The 8,618-nt window shown below is 43.4% G+C and overlaps 1 protein-coding gene across 2 annotated transcripts in view; it reads left to right on the plus strand.

The window, feature by feature from the left end:
* TRIM36 (tripartite motif containing 36) overlaps positions 1-8,618 on the plus strand; it is a 32,279-nt gene that overhangs the window by 680 nt on the left and 22,981 nt on the right. The gene's annotated exons all lie outside the window — the stretch shown is intronic.

Below are 8,618 nucleotides of genomic sequence, written 5' to 3' on the forward strand. Positions count from 1 at the left end.
CCTGCTCCTCTCCTGCTCCTGCTCCTGCTCCTCTCCTGCTCCTGCTCCTGCTCCTCTCCTGCTCCTGCTCCTCTCCTGCTCCTGCTCCTGCTCCTGCTCCTGCTCCTGCTCCTCTCCTGCTCCTGCTCCGTGTACGAAGGAATGCCCCGCTCCAGAGCGGGAATGGGATGCGCCCTGCCCGGGGGGCTGCTGCTAGCCACCCTCTGCCGGCAAGACTGGAGAGGGAACCGTCTCCCTCTGGCACTGACTCAGAGTTTTTTAAGGCAAGTATTTTGAGGAAAACTTGCATGCGCATTTCGTAGGGAAAAAAAAAAAAAAAAGAAAGGAGGGAATCCAACTTCTTGTACTGGTGAGCTGCTATGTGTGAAAATCAGGGAGCACCAAAGATTCAGGTGTGGTTTTTTTTGTTTTTTTTTTTTTTTAAATGAAGCACAATATTTTTTAACTTAAAAATTCATGTGGCAAATAATGGTGCTATTGGAAAAACTGCTTGTTCCAGACTCATCCTGATGACTTTCCAGCAAATCTCCCAAGGCTGCCTTCACAGCCAGTTGTTTGTGCACATCTTTCTCCCCCCCCCTTTCCTCCACTCCGTCTTCTAGAAATTCTGGAAAAACTTTAGAGCGGGTGAATGAGGAGTTTCCTGTGATTTTCTGCTTCTCCTTGCCTGGGAGTAATCATGCCAGGGCTTTAAAGCAAAAAGCAAATCTCATTCTGTCCATTTTACACACCAAACAAAATCATGAAGTGTTTCAGGCCAGAAATTCCTTGTGCCTGAAATGTCTCTGTAATAGGGTGCTACATCTGTCCCTTGTGCCACAGTTAAGCAGTTTGTACTTAATTCAGACGCCCTCTGCAAGAGCATATGGCTCAATAGACAGCAGAGTTGGCACAGTAGTGTGAAATATGCATGTTTATTACAAACAGTGCTGTTGTTTATAGATAGACAGTGACACTGCCAAGTTCCATCATCACAGACACTTGATGTACATGAAGAAAAGGAGAGCAGTACCAGTTGTGTGACCGCCACAGACTTCCCATGATGGTGATCACTGCTTGAGCTTCTCCAACACCCTGCTCTGAGACCTCTTGCTCTCCATATTTTCCTTTTGCATTTTTTGGACCTTCAGACAAAGGTTTTAGATTACAGCCTCTTTGTAATTTATTGATGTTATCTAGCAGCTTGGAGGTGTTCTTCTGGGATAATTAAACTGCTTTCTCAGATGATATAAATCATGCCAGCAAAAGCACTCTTCTGCATGGTAAACTGTATTTGTTTGGGGTCAGGGTATTGCTGCTTAGACGTTCCAGCACACCAGTTTTCCTGTTCCCATTTTTCCTCATCAAAAAACCTTTTGCAATAAAGCCTGGAAGCATTAACATTCTCTGAGTTAACTGCTGAGCATCTGGCTTTCACTGAATGAAGACCCATTAGAAAATCAGGATGCAATAAGAATACTTTACACTTCCACACTCACCTCTCAATATGCAGGGTCCCTGCAGGTACGATGCATCAGCTCTTGAAACCTGGGCACATGACCCCTTTTGGCAAGCATGCTGTTTTTCCACTTAGCTGGCAACCTCCGTCAGACCTCTCAAACAGGGCAAATCATTATATATCACTTTTCCCCGGGGGAATGTCACTTCAAAAACCTGTTATCTCTTTTAATGATCAGTACTCATTATTCTCCTGTGACTCCCCTTCACACATACAACTTGCACAGAGTACCTAGAACAGAAAGATGCATGTAGCACTTTTAGTTCCAATAAAACTATCCTCGTGTAATTCATATATCCACAGCATCTGTTTAGGCTCACTACAATACTCTCTGAGATATTCTGGGCCTCCACGACACCTGTCACAAATGTCACAGTAGCATCTGACAAATCTGAAATACCCCTGAGAGACAGATTAGCAACTAACTGCATTTTGTATCAGAGGCACTGGTGCAGAAGGAGATTGTATGACCTTCTTTCAGGACTCTGAAATCTCAGTTCAAACCACAGAAAGAACACTTATCTGTCCCAGAATGATGTATTATCCCAAAAAAGGTCGCAGGCTTCTTCCAACCCTTCCTCTTCCCCACCCCTCCCCCAAATTATTCCTCGAAAGTTTACTTTTGCAGTAGTCAAAATACACACACCCCTACAGCAGTTATTCACCCAAATTCCAGCTCAAACTGTGTTACTTTCATAGGCGTATGCTTTCTTTTTTTGAAATGCATATGGTTCTCTTGTAGTCTTAACTTCAAAGAATTTTTAGATGTTATAAGAAACAATCATATCTTACAGGCTAAATGATACTAATACTTGCCATGTGTTTTGTTAAACCATTTCTTAGCATTTTTCTGTAGGCAGAATAGAATCAATAAGCTGATATAAACCAATGTAAGTTTCAGAAGGAAATCAAGGCCCTCACCCTCTCTTTTTTTCCTCACTCGTTTGCATTGTTTTACCATCTATTCCTACATGCCACATGGTTTGCAGAAACTGACAGTTTGTGGTTCATAAGGAACAGCTTTAAAAGCTATTCTCCAGGAAAAGCATTTAGAGAGATAGATACTGCTAAAAACAAGCCCTAAAACTCATATGAATATGAGAAATAGATAAAAATAATTCTAAGAGCATTTAAAGTCCTGTATGCTTTGCACCTGCAACCTGCAGGTGACACCAATTTCTGTCCCTGCCTTCTGTCTGGTTTCATGTAATGACTAATGTAAAGTTCTCTTGTGGTAGCATTTTAGCTTTTGTCCAGGTGACAGTAAGGGATAGAGCTAAATAGGGGTTCAAACTGAAATCACAGTCAGGAGCTGGAGAGGAGAAATGCAGCATTTACTCTGGTGCACCACTTGGCTGTGGTGGCTGGCAGGTGACTCTGGGCTGCCTGACTCAGCCGAAATGGAACTCTGCTCCTCATGCTAAAGAAGATAGGCTTTACATATTTCTTGCTTATGTGCAGGAAAAGTGCTTCTTTGGGCTTTGGGTCCCTATTAGGAGAATTCCCCTGTTCCAGCAATTTTCTTCCATTTACACAGTATTAAAAAAGCATGCCAGAATCTATGTATATTGTGAGGCGCACTTGTGCAAAGAAGTGACTCTGGTTGAAAGACTACATAAAGATAACTTGGAGCTCAGTGTCAGGCAGCAGCATTAAGTTAGGTACTTCAGGGGGTCTGAGTTTGAAATCTAGCAGTCAGGAGCAGTTAAATTCCAATTTGCCTGTCTACACAGCTTTTAATCAGTTACTTGGCTGGGTTAGTCTGCCTGTGTGACAAAGGTGTGTTCCCACATCTCAGACATGTCCTCATCACTCCCACAGTTTCCCTGAAGCACCTAGAAGCACATGGGTTGTGACATGGCAAGGGTGAGCTGCCAGCTTTGTCTTCTGTGACAGGGCTATCCACATTCTTATGTGAAGGAGAGAAGCTCCCCATGTGTTCTGTGTTTTCTGTACTTTTTATTGTGTCATATTTTTTTGACAGACACTGAACTTGTGATTTGTTTCTTGTAAATTTGTTGGGTGGTTTGTTTGTTTGTTTTCATGTAAATGGCTTATATTCTAAATCCTTTTCAAAATAACCTTAATTTTCTTTCTGCTAAATAGTAAAAATTTAGAGGTAGGACTCTCTCTCAATTCAGAGCTGGAAGGTATTTTGATTTGAATGTTCTTGTATTTTTGGGAAGTTTTTTGATTAGAATTCTTTCTTTTGCTTGGCAAGTGATTACAGTCTGTGGAGGGAAAGAGCAGAGTCCTCTGTGTGGACTAAATGTAGCTGCTCCTTGGATCCTCTGCTGCATTCCAAGTGTCCTGGAACTGTACTGGAGTACTGTACATGTGGCAGTCAGTTAAAAAGTAAACACACACTGAACCAGTTTAGCACACTTTGAGACATGCAAGCTACAAATCCTACACAAAGTTAGTTTCAGACCCAGTATTCTGGCAGTTCAATAAGTGCAGTCTTTATTGACTCAGTGCTCTGTGCACAGCAGTGGCATGTGGGACCTTCTGAACTTGTCCAGTCCAGCTGATCAGGTTATGGGATCTGTTAGGAAACCCATCCAGCCTTGAGGATAATGGACCTATAACACATCTTTGCAGAGAAGACAAACAACCTTGAACCAAGGGATTAGGAACTGATATTTTTGTTTTATGATGAGATCCTCAAGCCATAGTTATGTTCACTTTGAAACACCCAAGGTTCTAAAGATACTTGCTAGCTCCTCAGGGTCACACAGTTGAAGGGCAGCCATTGTGAAGACAAAACTGAGCCTCTGCTTCTGAGCCTAAACAGGCACATTTCTCTCAGGCAGCATAAATTCCTGCCCTATTACTGAGGGGACAATATATCTTTCAGTCTGTATGACTGGGAAAATCCTGTGGATAGAAGTCATCTTCATTAGGTTCAACTGCTCAGAACTAAGTAGAAAAAAAAAATGCATCACTGACAATTTACAGAGAGCAGGATGAGGGCTAATACCTCTCTGAATTCATCCTGGAAGAAAATGCATTGTGCAGGGAGAAAAATGTCTGTGTGGTAGCTCAGTCCTCAAGTCAGTCATAGTAGCTCAGGAAAAAGTCTGCTCTCATCCTGCATATCTCCACTTTGATGGGTTGGTTCTAATATTTTCAGTCAGAGGAAGGCAGACCAGAAGGAAACTGACTCAGTAGCAAGCCGTGGTTGTAAAAACAGCATGCAAATAAATGTCTTGAAAAGCTTGGGTCTGAGGACCTACTGAAGGCAGGGAAGGTGCTGGCAGAACCTTCTTGGTGCTTTGGGACAGGCTTGTGTTTTTTTCCTGTAGTAGAACTGCATCTGCACTGTTTAACAAGCATAGGATTTTTACAGTTTGTTAGAAAGCAGTGCTGCATCCTTCTTGAAATTAACTTGATAGTTAATGTAAATGAGCACTTGGGAGATTTCTGAATAGCAATCATTAAATTAACAAGCATATTTAACCTGAGGTAGGTGGGGAAATAGGATGGCAATGTCTACCCATCCTAGTTTCTGTTTTCTGCTGCTGTTTTGGGAGTGCAGGGTATGCTGTAACCCCTGGTCAGATCCTGTCTGCAGAGGCAACAAGGATGAATTTTGAAGGATGTGTAGAGCTACTTAAACACTACCCAGGTATTACTCCATGCAAAAAGAGTCCCTTGTGAGCAGAACAAGTGTCCAATTGAAGCTCATCTTTGGCTGGAAACAAAACAGAAGAGTAGGTCTGACTTCTGTAGTCACACTGATCTTATTAACCTTTTAACCTTTTAATGTATCAGTCATTCTTAGCTATTGCTTTTTCCTCATGGTACCTGAGGCTAATGAGAATTTTGGTACTGCAAATTTAGTAGTCCTGGGTCAGGGGAGGGTCAAAAGGCTACTAAAAATGTGTGAGTGCAGAAGAGTGAGTTTTGTCCTTTGGAGGCCTTCAAAGACATTTTCTTCCATGTAACATCTTAAAGTGATTGAGTTGGTAACTAAAACCTTGCTCTAAACTACCCTTAAACCAGAGCAAACAGGTACACAGACAATCTATTAAGAGATTGAACAAAGAATAATTCACAAGTCTGGGCAGAAACAGTAGCTGGTGCTGTGGTCCATTGAAAACTTCAGAAGGACAGGGGAAAATGTGTGTTCTCTGTCTGCTATTAACACCCACCTGTCCTGGTATCCACACCTCTGCCATGGAGCACAGAATGGTTTCCCTTGCTGAGCCACCAACATCCCTTCTTACTGTTTCAAAGGCAGCCTTAGAGCCGAGGTGTCTTTGTTCTAGTCTGAGGCTGATAGTTTATTTGGCCCAGCATCAACCACAGGCCAGTGTCTATGGTAGGTAGTGTGCTAGTGCAGACAAGTGCCTGCCTGAAAGGAAAGTTGGAATCAGGAAAGCTGAGGAATAGGAGACATCAGTAAGAGATAATATGCTTATTCAGAGGCTTGCAAATCATTATTCAAAATATAGTTGGAAGGCTGACAACACATGACCTTACCAACTTGTTCTCCCCATGCCCAGTTAAGTGGCATGTTTCAGTTTGAATACACATACTGTACATTAAGGACGTTATCAGAATAATTTCAAGCAGAGCACTCTGTATTTTTATGACACTGGTTACTAAAGTAAATGCTAATTAATATCTTTATAAGTTTTCTGTAGAATGCTCTTCCTTGTTGTACTGGACATGTAACAAATCACCTCTGTCTTCATGATTTCTGAGGGTAAATTTCCATGCAAGTTTCACATCTGGGCCACTGAAAACCAGGTGTAAATAATGCCCAAGTAAGGCATTTCAACTGTGTTTGTTTTATTGACTCTTACAAAAAGTAGTTTTGAGGGGAAAAGGGAACTTCTTATCCTGATGTTTTTCTTTAAATAGGCAAGTAGGTCAAATTTGGTGTTTGTCAAACTGACAGCATTTCATCATTCATATAACCCAAGCTTCACGTATTTTAATTAACTAAACCTCCTTCTGTGGTGTAATGTGAGGACAGTGCATGCTTTCACTTCAAGCTTGCTAACTGGTGTTCTTTCTCCCTTAGCCTAATGCTGTGTGAACTATTGCCACTGTAATGGCTGTGTCCACACTCTTGCCAAAACCTGGAGGTGTTGGAAATTTAAAAGTATTTTTTGTTTGTTCTGGTGGATGGTGAAAAGGGTATTTTACCTTTTCCAATGGAAACATGCTGTAAGAGAAGGGGAGGAGGTGCTGGCAGTCATAACCACTTCTTCACCCCTTTTTAATCCTAGGTGCCACAAAAGCTGTCTGGTGCATGCCTCCTGCATGATATTTGAGAGCCCATGGCAGTCAGGCAGAGTCTCCAGTGATTGGAAAGGAGGAAACACCATATCTATTTTTAAATAGGGGATGAAGGAAAGTCTGGGGAATTACACGCTTGTGAGCCTTACCTTGGTTCCTGGGAAGATCATGGAACAGATCCTCATGGAAAAATATTTAGGCACATGAAAAACAAGGAGGTAGTCTGAGACAGCCAGCACAGCTTCAATAAGGGCAAATTGTGCCTGACCAAATGGGTCACCTTCTGCGATAGAGTGACAGCAAAAGTTGACAAGGGAAGACCAAGCGGTGATTTCTGTAAGGTTTTTGACACAGTCCCACACAACATCCTTATCTGCAAATTTGAAACACATGGATTTGATTGATTGATTCCATGGATAAGGAATTGGCCAGAGAGCTGTGGTCAATGGCTCTGTATCCAGGTGAAGGCCAGTGATGAGCGGTTTTCCTCAGGGTTCTCTCTTGGTACTGGTGTTCTTCAGTATCTTTATAAATGGCATGGACAGTGAGATCCAGGGCACCCTGAGCAAAACTGCAGATGGCACAAAGCTGAGCGGTGCAGCCAACACAAAAGAAGGAAGGGATGCCATCCAGGGGACCTGGACAAACCTGAGAAGCGGGCCCATGAGAATATTATGAAGTTCAGCAAGTGCAAGTGCAAGGAGCTGCACCTGGATAGGGGCAATTCCAAATGTGAGGACAGAATGGGACAAGAAGTCATTGAGAGCAGTCTGAGAAGGACTTGGGGGTTCTCATGGCTGAAAAGTTGTAAATGAGGCAACAGCGTGCACTTGCAGCCCAGAGAGCCAATTGTGTCCTGGGCTGCATCAGAAGAAGTGTGGCCAGCAGCTTGAGGGAGGTGATTATCCCCCTCTACTTTGCTGTTACTCTCTCTACCTGGAGTACTGCATCCAGGTCTGGGATCATCAGCAAAAGACTGACACAGATCTATTGGAGTGGGCCTAAAAGATGGACATAAAAATGATCAGAGGGCTATAGCACCTCTCCTGTGAAAACAGGCTGAAAGACGTGGGACTGTTGAGCATGGAGAAGAGAAGGTTTCATGGAGATATTATTGCTGGCTTTCAGTACTTAAAGGGGGACTTAATGAAAAAAGGGAGAGGGAGTTATTACATGGCCAGGTTGTGTAGAAAGGGGAAATGAATTTAAAGAGGGCAGGCTTAGATTAGATATTAGGAAGAAATTCTTCACTGAGAGGATGGTGAGACACTGGCACAGGTTGCCCAGAGAAGCTGTGGGTGCTCCATCCCTGGAGTAAGGCTAAGTTGAAGTGGAATTGGGCAACCCATTCCTCTGGAAGGCATCCCTGGCCACAATGCAGGGGATTGGAATTGGATGTTTAGGATGAGAGGACACTATCTTAAACTGCGTTAAGGGAGATTTAGGTTGGACATGAGAAAGAATTTGTTGAAATGCCAGGGAGGTGGTGAAGGTATTTAAAGAAAGACTCGATGTGGTACTTGGTGCCAAGGTCTGGCTAAGAAGATGGCTCCAGGACACAGATTGGACTCGATGGTCTCAGACGTTTCTTCCAACCTGATTGATTCTGTGATTTTGTGATCTTCAAAGTCCCCTTCCAACCCAAACCGTTCTACAACTCAGCGATTCTATGACACGGGTACCACGGGAGGCGATCAATGGCAGGGGTTGAGCGGGAAAGCACTCAATGCTGCCGGCCGCCGGGACGGGCGGCATTTCCGGTGCCGCTTGCCGAGAGAAAAAGACCAAAACAATAGCAGCGCAATAGCCGCTGTCCCGCGGGGAGCTGCGCGGCGGGAGCGGCTGGACAGCTCCGCTGTGCGGCTGCTGC

This window comes from Parus major, chromosome Z, assembly GCF_001522545.3.
Source record: "Parus major isolate Abel chromosome Z, Parus_major1.1, whole genome shotgun sequence".
In the NCBI taxonomy this organism is placed as follows: domain Eukaryota; kingdom Metazoa; phylum Chordata; class Aves; order Passeriformes; family Paridae; genus Parus; species Parus major.